The 16,449-nt window shown below is 35.4% G+C and overlaps 1 pseudogene; it reads right to left on the bottom strand.

Moving 5' to 3' along the window:
* LOC125921621 (40S ribosomal protein S2-like) overlaps window positions 1–15,833 on the bottom strand; it is a 23,122-nt pseudogene extending 7,289 nt beyond the window's left edge.
* Window positions 15,834–16,449: the final 616 nt, after the last annotated feature.

Below are 16,449 nucleotides of genomic sequence, written 5' to 3' on the forward strand. Positions count from 1 at the left end.
ACCACTGCACAAAGAGCTAGGGATCATCAGCAAGACTCAGTGAATATGAGGGAAGTGCTGGGGGCTATGGTTGGGCTCTTCCTGCAGTCACTTTTGTATATCATCCCAGAGCTGCTGCCAGTAGCTCTTCTGAGCCTCTACTGCCTCCAGATTCCAGTTCATGTTCTCAGAGATCATCAGAGGCCAATATCCAACTGCCTAGCTGCCCAGCTCATTGTCTCTGAGAGAAGCAGCTGGGGTCCCAAGACAGACCACATTGGATGGATGGTTTTTGAAAAAAAAACTGCTCTCCATTCAGGCTGGTGCAACATAACATGACTGGTTTTCCCTATGCCTAAGGTATTTCAATGGGTAAAAAGAGGCTAAGACAGGTATGCAATTCCTTCAGTGTTGTGGATCACTCACTTCTTGGGAGCCTCTAATTCAGTCTCATTCTATAGTGATTGTGTGAGGATATGCAGAGCTAACCACTGGGAATCCAGTGAAAAGAAAAGAGATAGAGGCTTGCAATAACCATCACTCAGATTTTGGCAGACTGAGTTCCTACCTGCAGTGCCCAGGTAGTTCCAACCACCATCTTTATTCATCTGTAGAGTCAAGACAGTGGCACAGTTTGACCAGGGAACTTGGCAGTGTACAGGTCTGCCTGATTTGGTCTTCAAACAAAGAGCCAGGCCCTGGAGGCTAGTCGGTCCCTGCCTAGGCAGGGGAGCAAATTCAAAACCCCACCCACTGTCAAGTATAGCTCCCAGCCATGCCTGACCAGAAAACCTGGCTAGAATACCTGGAAGCTGTATAGTCCACCAACATTGGAGCAGAGATCCTAACAGAGTAGATCATTCAGAACAAAGCCAATGGCCCCATTCAGTCAGGAAAATTGAGGAGTGGGTAGGCTCAATTCAAGACCACAAACAAAGAGACTGGCCACACTTGGAGTCAGTTCTTCTGCTTGGCCTAGGCAGAGAAATCAATTCAGTCCTACACATCACTAAATACAGCCTTCAGATCACCTCATCAGGGAACTAAATCAGAGCACACTGAAATCTGTGTAACCCATCCAACAGCCCAGCATACAGGGGCACTTGAACAAAGAATACATCCCATGACTTAGGCCATCTATAGAGCAAAACAGGTGGCTCCTTCTGGCCAGGAAATTCAGTGCACAGGCTTGCCTAATTTATGTTCCCAAACAATGAGCTATGGAGGCCCTAGGAGCAACTCTGCTACTCTACTGGGGAAGGGAGCTAATTCATAGTCTTGCCTATTGCTGAGTATCATACGCAGTTCTGATCACCTAGGAAGTCTGATGAAGCCAATCCCATGGCCTATTTGGGTGGGGAACCAAACCAGCAGTCCTATCAAACTGTTCATAGCCAGTGGCAACCGCCATCCCAACTTCAGAGCTCAGGCTGCATCCTCACCAAAAATAGACCCTGGTAGCAAGACCAAGGACATCACAACAGATAGATCCAGAAACCTAAACTGTGTTGACTGGTGAAAAGATGTTTCTGCCAAAGTGAACCTGTAAGGTATGGAATAGGATACTGCTTACTCAAATGTGCAGATACCAACATAATAAACAGGATCACAAAAATCAGGTAAACATGGCACTACCAAAGAAAAGTAATAAAGCTCCAATAACTGACTCTAAAGAAAGAGATGAACTGTCAAAAATTCAATATAATTATCTTCAAGTTTAGGGAACTATAAGAACAGACAAACAACTAACTACAATTAGAAAAACAATTCATGGACAAAACAAGAAATTCAACAAAGACATTGAAACCATTAAAAAACCGGAAATCCTAGAGCTCAAAACTTTAGTAACTAAACTGAAGAATTCAAACAAGATCTGCAAAATAAGATTTTAAGAAAGAATCACTGACCTAGAAGACAGAACATTTGAAATTATCTGGTTAGAGATTCAAAAAGAAAAAGAGAATGAGAAAGAATGAAGAAAGCTTTGGGAATTATAGGACACAATCAATGGAAACAATATCTACTTTATGGAAATTCCAGAAGAGAAAGAGACAGAAAGTACATTTAAAGCAATGATGGCTGAAAACTTCACAAGTTAAGACTTTGTCAAATGTCTCAATAGAAGCTTATCACATTAGGATACAATAAAGTGATTAAATCAAAATACTGAAATAACAAAGTCTGCCAACCAAGAGTCCTATACCTGGCAATGCTGTCCTTCAGAAATGAAGGAGAGATAAAGATTTTCCCAAACAAACTAAGTCACAGGGAGTGCATAACCACCACATTTACCTTATAGGAAGTGTTAAAAGGAGTTTTTTGAGTGGCAGTAAAAGTACACTAATTAAAATAATAAAAAACATAAAAGGTAGTATAAAATTCACTGGAAATGGTAAATGTTTTTAAAAATAAATAGGTAAATACAAATGAAAAAAATTACTAAATGTAACCCTAATATATAACCCTAAATACAACCCTAATACATTACAACAATATATTTACTGCTTACACAATACAAAATGAGTAAACTATAATATCAATAACCCAAAATGTGATGGGGAAGATAAATAAAAGTATCAAGTTTAGGGATGCTATTGAAATTAAGTTGCCATCAGTTTAAAATAAGATTTTATAAGTCTTAGATTTTTAAATGTAAGCCTCATAGTAATCACATGGGAAAAACCTGTAGTAATTACACAAAAGAACATGAAAAAGCAGTCAAAACATACTGATACAAAAGACCAAACATACACACACAGTTGAATGAAAAGAAAGGAAAAAATGGATCTACAAAACAGCCAGAAAAAAATTACCAAAGTGGCAATAGTAAATCCTTACTTATCAGTAACTACATTACATGTAAATAAATTAAATTTCCCCATCCAAAGGCATCGAACAATTGGAAAAAATAAAAGATTCAATGATATGCTGCCTATCAAAGACTCACCCTAGCCTTAAAGGCACATAGAGAGTGAGAGTCAAAGAATGAGAAAAGTATTTCAAATAGTAACAACAACAACAACAACAATAATAAAAGCAGGGGTAGCTTTACTGAAATCAGGCAAAACAGCCTTCAAACTAAAAATGATAAAAAGAGACAAAGAAGGTCATTATGGTATAATGATGGGATAATCCATCAAGAAGATATAACAAATGTAAATATTTAGGCATGCATTATAGGTACAAATAAATATAAACAGCAAAACTAACAGAAGAAAAGAAGAAAAAGAAGAAAAAAAGAAGAAAAAAAAATCAATAAAATCTGAGGATTTTTAATACCCCACCCTCAATAAGGAATAGTACATCCAGACAGAGAATCAACAAGGAAACTAATTGGAACAAATGATCCTAAATGGGCCTAACAAAGGTATGCAGAACATTCCTCTCCACAACAGAAAAATACATTTTTCTCAAGTGCACAAGGAACATGTTCTAAGATAGATCGTATGCTAAATGATGAATAAGTCTCTGAAAATTCAAGAAAACTGAAATCATACCAATTATAATCTCTGACTATAATGGTATGAAACTAGAAATCAATAACAGGAAGAAAACTGGACAATTCATGAATACAAGTAAATTAAACAATACTGTCCTGGATAACAATGGATCAAAGAAGAAGTTAAATGGGGAAATAAAAAAAAATCTTGAAACAAATAAATGAAAACAAAGTACACAAAATGTATGGGATACAGTGAAAACAGCTTAAAGCATGGGGGTTTATAGCAATAAATGCCTACATTAAGAAACAAAGAATAGGGTGCTTGGGTGGCTCAGTTGGTTGAGCATCCAACTTCAGCTCAGGTAGGTCATGATCTCATGGTTCCTGGGTTTGAGCCCTCCATCAAGCTCACTGCTGTCAACAAATGTGGGCATACATATGGAGAAAATGGAATCCTGGTGCACCACTGTTGGGTTTGTAAACTGGTATAGTGAAAAACAGTACGGAGTTTCCTCAAAAAACTAAAAACAGAACTATTATATGATTCAGTTATTCTTCTTGTGGAAATATATCCAAAGGAAATGAAAACACCATGTTGAAGAGATACATGCATGCTCTATTCAGAGTAGCATTAATTAAAATAGCCAAAATATGGGAACAAATTAAATGTCCCTGGATAGAATAAAGAATACACACGTGCGCGCGCGCGCACACACACACACACACGTGCACACACACGCGCGCGCGCACACACACACACACACACACACACACACAGGCCAGAATACTATTCAGCCATTAAAAAGAAAATTTTGTCCTTCGTGACAAAATGGATAGACTTGGAGAATGTTATGCTAAGTAAAATAAGTCATACAAAGAGAAATACTTTGTGATGTCACTTGTATGTGCAAACCCTGCACAATAAACAAACAAAAAATCATTCAAAAAGAGATAAGATTTGTGGTTATCAGAGGCAAGGGATGAGTGGGTGAGGGAACTGGATAAAAGTGATCAAAACGTACAAACGTCCACTTACAAACAAATCCTAGGGATGTAACATACAACATGATGACTATAGTTAACACACCTGTATGGTATATTTGAAAGTCTTAACAATAAATCCTAAAAGTTCTCAATATAAGAGGAAAAACATGTTGTTTTCTTTTTTGTATCTATATAAGAGGGTAAATGTTACACTAAATGTATTGTCTTAACCATTTCACGATATATGTAAGTCAAATAATTATGTTGTATACCTAATATTTGTGTAGTGCTGTGTGTCAATTATATATCAGTAAAATGGGGGGAGGGGATAAAAGAAAATACCAAAAAGCAAATACCAATCAAGTGATAAACTGAAATTTGTACTACATCATATGCACTTTAAATCTTGCATGCAGTTGTTTCTCACATGTGTTTGATGTTTAAAAACGCAAGGATTTCACAAATTGATCAAAATAGATTTACTAAGGGTAAACTTAATGCTTCCAAGTGTCACCATGAAGGACTCTGTCTTTATAAGTGATTTATATAGTGACTGAGATTCTGATTATAGGGAGCTAGTGAATTAGAAACTGACTGCCTTCTAATCCTTTATACAGTTGCTTTCACACCCGATAACATTCTGCCTTCCTGAAACAACAATATGGAAATCCACACTTACTACCAAGATTGCCATTACAAATGAGGTATTTTTATGATTTCTTTCTTGCTTTAGATTGGCCGAAGCTATCATGTAAATAAAAATGCCAACACTCCTCATTGAATAATGGCTTATCAGGTTATATAAGCATTCCTGAGAACACAATGGAAGAGCTTATAAAACCATTTGATTATTTGCCAAGTTGTTTGTAAAAAAAAAAAAAAAGGCACAGTTTATAAAAATGCAGCTAGGCCAGCTATTTGAAAATAACATATCAGCCATTCTTCTTAGAAATATCATTGCTGGGAGGAGCAGTGTAAAGATTAGGATTCAGGTGAAGGACATTCTCCTCCTCCCTGATCACTAACCAGCAAAGCACATTGGCCTCTGGCAACTGCAAATTTATTTTATTTTTTTGAAGCAGCACAAATATTCTAAGCTTTGGAAATTTAATGAAACTGGCTTTGGTTTCAGGCCTTCCTACTTGGTAACATTGTGACCTTAGTTAGTCACTTTGAGTCTTCTTATTCTAAAAAGAAGTACCATAAGTAGACCTAACCCAAGAGGTTACTAAAGTCAAAAGAATGAATGAATGAATGAATGAACGAATGAATAAACAAATAAAACCTGGAAAAGGATAGATCCTTAATCAATGATGGCTATTTTATTCTGTTCTTTAGTAGGTGTTTCATATGGAAATAAGGGGAGTTCAACTTGTGGAAACATTTTACAAAGGTAAAAACATAATGGGACTTGATTTCTATCATCATTCACATGTTGTGAAACAAGGCATGCACTGGAATCTGTGAAACATATTTTTGTCCTTCCTTTTCTCCCCAGTTTCATTTTGGGCTATTGTAAGAATAATAAAACAACAAAAAATAGCCATCTTTTTACTCCCTGAAACATTCATGAACTGTTAACATTCCTCTCTTCCTATTTTTTCCTTCCCTTTCCTGCTCTCACTCTCCCCATATGTACATCATCTGGTAATAAATTGTGTGAGTATTATTTGTAGTTAGAATAGCACTTTACTCCTAAACACTAACATTTATCATGATGAAAACAAGAAGCTTCTCCTGTATAAACATAATAATCACACAAGAATTTAACATTAATATTACATTATCATTTGATGCACAGTCCATATTTTCCAATTATCCCAAAGTCTTAACCAGTATTTTCCAGGATTCATTTATCATGTCTTATAAAAGTATTTACATGGGCTTTTAAAAACATTTGTAATTGTTTTATTAATATTGACTTTTAGATAAAATTTGAGATAAGACATATATTTAATTCATCATAATTTCTAGAGCAAATCATGTTACCTTACAGATTTTTTTGAAAAATAGAAATTTAATTAAAAGCCAATGATAATTTTTCAGACATGCTATAGACTATGCAAATGTATTTATACATTGGAAATTACTGCCAAAATATAAGACATCCATGACAAATTATCATGTATCATGAGATATAATTCAGAGTAATTGAATGAATGTCTGGAGTGTCTCCCCAACATCTATATGCTGAATCTTAACCCGCAATACGATGGTTGTAGGAGATGGGACCTTTGGGAGGTGATAAAGTCGCAAAGGCTCTACCCTTATGAATGTTATTAGTGTCCTTATAAAAGGGATCCCACAGTTCCCTCACTTCTTCTGTCTTTGAGGACACAGAGAGATGACTGTTAATGAACCAGGAAGCAGTCCAGATCAGACATGGAATCTGTTGGTGCTTTGATCTTTGACTTTCTAGCATCCAGAACTGTGAGAAATATCTATTATTTAAAAGCCATCTAGCCTATGGTATTTTGTTATAGCAACCTAAACAGACTAAGATAGAAATAAAGATATGGCACCCAATACGCAAAGGAAACTTTATTTAAAATAAGCAGTGTTGGGGGTGCCTGGGTGTCTCAGTTGGTTGAGTATCCCACTGTTGATTTTGGCTTGGGTCATGATCCCAGGGTCATGGGATTGAGCCCCATGCCAGGCTCTGTGTTCAGCATGGAGCCTGCTTAAGATTCTTTCTCTATCTCCCTGCGCCCTTCTCTCTTGTGTGCTCTATAAAATAATTAATTAAAAATTATATAAATACATAAAATAAGCAATGTTGGCTTATACAAAAACTTCAAACAACGTCATTTTGTGAGAGAGAGAGAGAAGGTGCAAGCAGGGGAGAGGGGCAGAGAGAGAGAATCTTAAGCAGGCTCCACACTCAGTGCAGAGCCTAAAGTGGGATTCAATTCCCGAATGCCTGGGATCATGACCTGAGCCAACATCAAGAGTCATATGCACAACCAGCTGAGCCACTCAGGTGCCCCCTTATTTATCATCTTGGAATAATTACAAACTGAGTAGACACCGTCTAATTACATACTACTTAGTTACTTAGACCAAGAGAATACTTAAACTTATTAAATATAAACTATAAAAAGCCACCTCTCTCTTCATATACACAGAAGCAAAAATCTAACCTAAATTAGAATTTTTAATTTAACAAAAGTGCATTTTAAAATAGGCACATATGCTGTTTATAAAATGTTTCTAAATTATCTATTATTACTTTCTTTAAGTCTTTCTTCTAGGGTAAGCCTGAAGTTTGGGAGAGAAAAAGAAAATTCAGATAGTTTATTCCCTACAGAGATGTATCAGACTGTGTGCAAAACAGGTCACCCAGAGCCAATAGCAAAGAAATGATCACTGCTGATCACTACTGCCCTGTGAGCATCTTATGGGAGTAGAAGATGAACTCCAAGTACTAATCTTCCTAAAGTTTACATAAAGTTTTACAGCCTACCATATTGATGTCTAGTTTAAAATTCATCTTTTTTTTTTTAATCTCGTGGATTTCTTTCCACTGACATTTGATTAGTTTTTATTTTTACAAGTTAATTTGATTTTTTCAGTAAGTTGTTAAAATAATTCTATGAGTCGTCAAGTTAATATTTAATGTTTTGGTATCCTGTAGAGAAACCTCAACCTGGGAGTCATAAAGATCAAAACAAAACAAAACAAAACCCTTATAATTAGCTTCAATTGGAACAGCTTTTTTCTTAAAAATTTGCATGCTGTTTTATTCTGCAAAAGAGGTTTGGAGTTCTTTTCATTTCATTGCAAATTTTTTTAGCTATCAAGTTGTAAGTACACTCTTTGATTTAATGTATTTTGTCTTTAAATCTTTTGATCTATGTTGCCATCTTTGCTTACATCTAATTTATTAATCTGCGAGGTATATAACCAACATGAATTTGTGAGATTTCTGACTTTTCTATTCTTTTTCTTATAAAATGGGTTTTTGAGATTTCTTATAGTTCCAGCTTCTAATCTTACAGACTTTGTAATAACACAATAAAAACTGAATACTGTGAAGTATTTTAGTTTACTGGCATTCTTTATGATTTTTCATTTTTGTGCTTTGTTTCCACTAGAAACAAAATGGTTTTTATACACATGCTTGTTTTGTCTTATAGTTTATACTAATTTCAGTTAAAGATTACTTTTATGTTTTTAAAATACCTGTAAATATTTTTAAAAGTCAACTCAAGAAATGGATTATCCTTTGAATAAATATTTCTAAATATTTGGAAAAACAATTGAGAATTTTAAAATGTTATTTTTTCAAACATTGTATAAATCATTATTTGTGTCTCATTTTAATTCGATTATAAATTGTTTAGGCTAATTCTTCTTAATCACTCATTTGAACATTTTTGTTTTATTTTCTTTTTTTTTTTAAAGTAGCAATTTCAAAGTGAACCGTTTTTTCTTTTAACGTTTATTTATTTTCGAGAGAGAAAGAGAGAGAGAGAGAGACAGAGGGAGGGTCAGAAAGAAAGGGATACACAGAATCTGAAGCAGGCTCCAGGCTCTGAGCTGTCAGCACAGAGCCTGATGAAGGGCTCGAACCCAGGAACCATGAGATCATGACCTAAGCTGAAGTCAGATGCTCGACTGACTGAGCCACCCAGGCGCCCCTCAAGTTTTTATTTAAATTCTAGTTACTTAACATATAGTGTAATACTAGTTTCAAGAGAGAATTTAGTGATTTATCACTCACATAGAACACCAGTGCTCATCACAACAAGCTTTGATAATGCCCCAAATTAAAAATAAATGGCTTCTGGGGCACCTGGGTGGCTGTAGGTTAAGCATCTGACCACTTCAGCTCAGGTCATGATCTTGTGGTTTCTGAGGTGGAGTCCCGCGGCGGTCTCTCTGCTATCAGCACAGAACCTGCTTCAAATCCCATGTCCCTCTCTCTTCCCCTTACCTGCACGCTCTTGCTCACTCTCTCTCAAAAGTAAACAAACATTTAAAATGTGTGTGTGTGTGTGTGTGTATACACACACACACACACACACACACACACACACACACACACACACACACATATGGCTTCTGCCACAAGAAAGGACTTACTTTGATCTTATCCTGATTTCTAAATTTCCAAGGAAAGGAATAATTGGCCCAGCTTTGACCAATTCAGTAGGCTTAAGGGAGGGATAATTTTTGAGCATCATTTCCATGTCCATCAATAAAATAAGTGCTATGATAACTAGGAGTTCTCAAATTACAGGAAAACATAAACAATTACAGCAATCTGATAATTCTATAATAGATCTACAAGGCATATTAGGCTTTTACCTACTCTGGGATATGCTATGAGCATTTGCTGGAAGTTGTTATTTTACATGTGTTACATGAATTTCAAATATAAACCCTGCATCACAAACATTAAATCAATTAAAATAATATTTTAGGTACATTTAATAATTTAAAATTTTGCTTAATTCCTTTCTTAATTCTACATATCTTCTGACAATTATATGTCTTCTTATGGGAAATACCTATCCATGTTCTTTGCTCATTGTTTAATCTGGTTAAATATTTATTTATTCATTGCTATTGAGTCACAGGAATTCCTCACATATTTTAGATATTACATCATCGTCTACAGTCTGCCAATATTTCTCCCATTCTATTGGTTGCCTTTCCATTTTGTTATTTTCTTTGCTGTGCACTAGCTTTTTATTTTAATACAAACCCACTTGTTTATTTTTAACTGTCTGTGCTTTTGGTGTCATAGCCAAAAAATTATTTCCCAGATTTTTGTCTTTGTTTTTCTCTAGTAGTTTCAAGGCTTTGGGTCTTAAGTCTTTTTTTTTTTTTCTTTAAGTCTGAAATTACTCCATTTTGAATTGACTTTTGTATATGGTGTGAGATGTGTCCAATTTTATTATTCTGCAAGTAGATATCCATTTTTCAACACCATTTATTGAAAAGACTAATTTTTCCCCATTGCATGTTCTTGCCACCCTTGTCAAAGATCAGTTGCCTATAGATGTGTGAATTTTGGGGCTTTCTATTCTATTTATCTCAATGTCAGTTTTTATGACAGCACCATACTGGTTTGATTACCAATACTTTATAATATAGTTTGAAATCAGAGAAAACTTGGTTATTCATGCTCAAGATTGCCTTAGCTGTCAGGGGCCTTTTATGGTTCTGTGTGAATTTTAGACTTGATTAATATCTGTGAAGAATGACAATGAGATTTTGATAGGGATTGCACTGAATCTCTAGGATGCTTGGGATAGTATGGACCTTTTAACAATATTAACTCTTTCAATCCATGGACACAGATAACTTTCCAGTCATCTGTGTTTTCTTTAATTTTCCTTCTTGATGTTTTGCATTTTCAGCATTACATGTCTTTCATCTCTTTGGTTAAGTTCATTCCCAAGTATTTTATTCTATTTATGGCTATTGTGAATAGGATTGTTTTTTTTTTTAATTTTCTTTTTAGATAAAAAGATAAAACAACTATTTTTATATCCTTCAGATTAATTTTTATATCAATTTACATTGACTTTGTACCCTGCAACTTTATTGAATTTATTAGTTCTAACTTTTTGAGTTTTTAGGGTTTTCTATGTATATGAATCATGTAATCTGTCAACATAGACATTTTTGGGACTTCCTTGATGATTTGGATGCCTTTTCTTTTTCTTGCCTAATTAATTTGACTAGAAATATAGGACCATGTTGAAAAGAAGTGGTGAGAGTGGGTAGACTTGCCTTATACTGGATCTTGGAGAGAAAGCTCTGATTTTTCCCTAAATTGTGATGTTAGTGGTGAACTTTTTATATATGGACTTCACTGTGTTGAGATAAGTTCCTTCTATACTTATCTTGTTGAGACTTTTAGTCATGAATGGATATTGAACTCCATCAAATGCTTTTTCTACAACAACTAAAATAACTGTGTGGTATTTTTCTGTCATTTTGTTAATGTGTTATATCACATTGATTAATTTGCACATGTCCTAACATCCTTGCTTCCCAGGGATAAAATCCAATTGGTCATAGTGTATAATTATTTTTAATGTGCTGAATTTGATTTGCCAGTGTTATATGGAGAATTTTTGCATCTATACTTATCAGGGATATCGACCTACAGTTTTATTTACTTGTAGTGTCTTTGGTTTTGGTATCAGGGAGATGCTGGTCGCATAAAATGATTTTGAAAAGGTTCCCTCTTACCCTCTTGAACTGTTGGTGGGAATGCAAAGTGGTGCAGCCGCTCTGGAAAACAGTGTGGAGATTCCTCAAAAAATTAAAAAGAGAACTACACTACGATCCAGCAATAAACTACACTACGGAATTTACCCAAGGGATACAGGAGTCCTGATGCATAGGGGCACATGTACCCCAATGTTTATAGCAGTGCTTTCAACAATAGCCAAATTATAGAAACAGCCCAAATGTCTATCAACTGATGAATGGATAAAGAAGATGTGGTTTATATATACAATGGAATACTACTTGGCAATGAGAAAGAATGAAATCCTGCCATTTGCAGCAATGTGGATGGAACTGGAGGGTATTAGGCTAAGTGAAGTAAGTCAGTCAGAGAAAGACAGATACCATATGTTTTCACTCATATGTGGATCTTGAGAAACTTAACAGAAGACCATGGGGTAAGGAAAGGGGGAAAAAAGTTAAAGAGAGGGAGGGAGGCAAACCACAAGAGACTCTGAAATACAGAGAACAAACTGAGTTTGATGGGAGGTGGGGGAGAGGGGAAAGTGGTGATGGGCAATGAAGAGGGCACTTGTTGGGATGAGCATTGGGTGTTTTATGGAAGCCAATTTGACAATAAATTATATTAAAAAAGGAAAAGAAAATGTTCTCTCTTCTATTTTATGAAAAAGTTTAAGGGCTGGTATTACTTCTTTAAACATTTGGTAGAGTTCACCTGTGAAGCAATCTCAACCTGGGCATTTATTTTTGGAAAAGTGTTTGGTTACTAATTCTGTCTTCATGTTTGTTACTGGTTTCTTCAGGCTCGTGTTGTTCAAATCAGTCATTTAATTTTTGTGTATTTTGAAGTCAATTTCTGCCTTGAGATATGCCAACATTGGCTTTATATTTTAACTGCTCTAATATTGGATGTACATTTATAATTATTATATCATCCTGTTAAATTGACCCATTTATCATTATATAATGACTTTTTTTTTTGTCTGTAGGCAGTTTTAAACTTAATCTATTTTGTCTGATAAAAATATAGCCATGCCTGCTTTCTTTTGGTTACCATTTGCATGAGATATCTTATTCTATTCCTTTACTTTCGGCCTTTGTGTATCTCTAAACCTAAATTGGTTCTCTTGTAGGGGGCACATCACTTGATCTTATTCTTTTTAAAAATTCATTCAGCTACTTTATGCCTTTTTATTATTAAGTTTAAGCCACTTATATATAAAATAATTATCAATTGAGGGCTTAACACTGCAATTTAAAATTTTCTGTTTTGCAGCTGTGTTTCTCTCTTCCTTTTTTTCAGTTTGAGATATAATTGACTTATAACTGTATAATTTTTACATTATAACTTGATTACATATGTTGTGAAATGATTATCACAAAAATTTAGTTACCATTCAGCACTTCATATAGTTACAATTTTTTTCCCATTTAATGAGAACTTTTAGGATTTGCTTTCTTAGTACCTTTCAAATATACCATACAGCAATGTTAATTATAGTCATAACCTCAGTACTTATTTATCTTAAATCTCAAAGTTTGTACCCTTTGATGACCTTCACCCAATTCCCCCATCCCCCAATCTCCATGTCTGGTAACAATAAATCTGACCTCTTTTTCAAGAAGTTGGTTTTTATATTCCGCAGAGAAGAGAGATCATATAGTATTTGTCTTTTTCTGACTGATTTCACTTACGAAAATGCCCTCAAGTTCCACCCATGTTGTCATAACTGTAGGATTTCGTTTTTATGGATGAATAGTATTCCACGGTATACATAGGTCACATCTTCTTTATCCATTCATCTGTCAATGGACACTTAGGCTATTTTCATGTCTTAGCTATTGTAAATAATGCTGCAAATATATGAGTGTCCAGACATCTCTTTGACATAATGACTTTATTTCCTTCAGAAATAGTCTCAGAGGTGGAACTTTTGAGTCAAATGTTATTTCCATTTTTAACTTTTTTGAGGAAATTCCATACTGTTTTCCAGAGTGGTTGAACCAGTTTATATCCCACCAAGGGTGTGGATAAAAGGGAACCCTTGTACACCATTGGTGGGCATTTGTTATCTTGTCTTTTTGATGACACCCATTCTACCAGGTATAAGGTGATCTCTCATTGTGTTTTTTATTTGCTTTTTCTCTGATGATCAGTGATGTTGAACACCTTTTAATGTACCAGTCAGCCATTCAAATATATTTTTGAAAGCAATCATGTCCTTTGTCCATTTTTAAATTGAATTATTTTACTATTGAGGTATAGGAGTTATTTTTTATATTTTGTATATTAACCCCTTAATAGATATATAGTTTACAAATGTTTTCTCCCATTCCAGAGGTTGCCTATTCATTTTTTTTATTATTTCTTTTGCTGAGAAGTTTTTTCATTTCATGTAGTCTCACTTTTTTATTGTTGTTACTTGTGCTTTATATGTCATGTCAAAAAAAAAATCATTGCTAAGACCCATGTGAAGGAGATTTATCCCTATGTTTTCTTTTAGGAGTTTTATACTTTCCAGTCCTACATTTCAGTTTTTAAGCCATTTTTAGTTAACTTCTGTGATCAGTGTAAGATATGGGTCTAGTTTCTTTCTTTTACATAAAAACATCCAATGTTTCCAGCACAATTCACTGAAGACACTGTTTTTTCTCCATTGAGTTTTCTTGGCTTTCTTGTTAAATATTAGTTGACTATATATGCATGGGTTTATTATTGGGCTCTGCAAAGTTCTCTTGTTACTTATTTTTCATAGTAGTTTCCTTTGATGCTTTCCTCTTTATCTTTTGTGTATCTATTATGTTTTTTCTTTATGCTTAGCTCAAGGCTTAGATAAAACGTCTTGTAGTTATAACTGTCTCTTTTAAATTAATGACTTCAATTGCATAAAAAACTGTGTACTTTTACTCTTCCCACATGCTTTTTGTTCTTACAGCTAGAGAATATCTTTATATTGTGTACTCATTAACAAATTTTTTATCTTTTAACTTTTATATTAGTTTTAAAGTTAATTTATATGCCATTACAGTATTAATCTGTATTTGTCTAGTATTTACATTTAGCAATGAGGCTTATATTTTCATGAGCTTTCACATTGCTGTTTAGTGTGTTTTCATTTTATATTGAATAATTCCCTTAAGTATTTTGTGTGCATTGGGTCTGTTGGTGATTATTTAGTTGTGTTTTTGTTTTGATTTTTGCCTAGGAAAGACTTGCTTCACGTTAAAATAATTTTGACATTAAAATTATTCTTGTGTGTGTTTTCTTTTAGCACTTGAATATATCATCTCACTTTTTTCCAGACCTCTAGAGTTTCTACTGAGTAATATACTGACAGTCTTACAGGTGTTCCCTTATATGTGGAGTTATTTTTCTCTGTTTTCAAAACTCTCTTCTTTGTCCTGGACTTTTGGCAATTTACTGATATGCAAATCGCTGTAGTGTTTAGTTGATCCTATTTGGGCACTTGAGCTCTCATTGATTAGATGTTCCTTTCCTTCTCAAGACATAGAAAGTTTTAAGTGGTGGCTCTGGCTGGCTCTGAGGGAGCATAGTAGCATAAACTCCACGTACTCATCCTCTAACCTTAGGATAAACCAAGACAGTGTGTGTCCTCAGTAGCCAAATTTGTGAGCAATCATGGCAATAGAAATCATTGCTGGGGTTCTCAGTGGCAGTGGCTGAGTGTGGGGCTGGTTACAGACATGGCCAAAGGGATCTATCTTTGCACAGGGTACTAGGGTGTGGGCCTACACATGATGTTGATGCTGGTCAAGAATGCAGCTGTGGGCAGAAAAGTAGTGGTGTCTGTATCTTGGCCACATGTTTGTACACGGTGACAGTTCTGGGACACAGGTGCACATGAAGTTATGGTCACACCATTGTCTAGGTCTAAGCATGCACAGAGGAACCACGAAGCTGGAGTTTGGGAGATGGGAGAGTACAAAGCAGTGGTAACACCAGGGATGGGGGTATAGCTGATATGCGGTGCTTGTGACACTAGGTCTGTTGTATAGTAGCCATGGGGCCAGGATTCAGCATGTATATATATGTGGCGTGGCCACAGACCTGGAGTGTGGGATGCTGGCACATGCAGAGCAGCAATGACACTGGCGATTCATGATGTGGGCGGCTGTAGAACAACTTCAGAGCCAGGGTCTGGGGTGCATTCATACATGGAGCAATGGTGGCATCGGGGTTCAGGGCATGGGCACACATGAGGAATCACGGATCTGGCATTTTAGCATGTGCACAGTGGTATCAGAATCAGGAGTGGGGCACAAAGCAGTAGTTCCTTCTCTGTGGGTGCACACTGGCATGGACTCTGAGTAGCTCTGTCAGCTGTGATATGCACTGGTAAAGACTGGAAGTGGGGTAATTTGTGTTGGAAGTGGTGATTCTCCACTAGAGGTATAGGTTTCCAGGGTCCTTCTGTTTTTTCCATTCCTTGTAGGGATGTTACAGCTGACTGGATCCCTGTTGATGCTGAGCTATGAAGCAGTGGGGCACAGAGTGACGCAGGTAAAATTCCTCCTACTCTTGGCTATTTGTTTTTGTGGGTGTGTTTCAATGGGTGCTGCAGGTTTTGCAGTTGTTGTTTGTTTTTTGTATTTAAGAGCTTTCCCAGAAGATTTTCATCAGTTATTTAATTATTATTTCTGTGGAGGGGTCAAGCACTTGGAACTCCTGGTATATCATTCTTGATGCTATCCCTGCTTAATTACTTTCATTCAAAAATATAACTGGTATGTTTTAACAACCATATAATTTTTACTTAGTTCTATTGACAAAAGATATATCATTATATATTAAATGGATTAGGCACATATAGATA

Source organism: Panthera uncia, chromosome C2 (genome assembly GCF_023721935.1).
Source record: "Panthera uncia isolate 11264 chromosome C2, Puncia_PCG_1.0, whole genome shotgun sequence".
NCBI classification, from domain to species: Eukaryota; Metazoa; Chordata; class Mammalia; order Carnivora; family Felidae; genus Panthera; species Panthera uncia.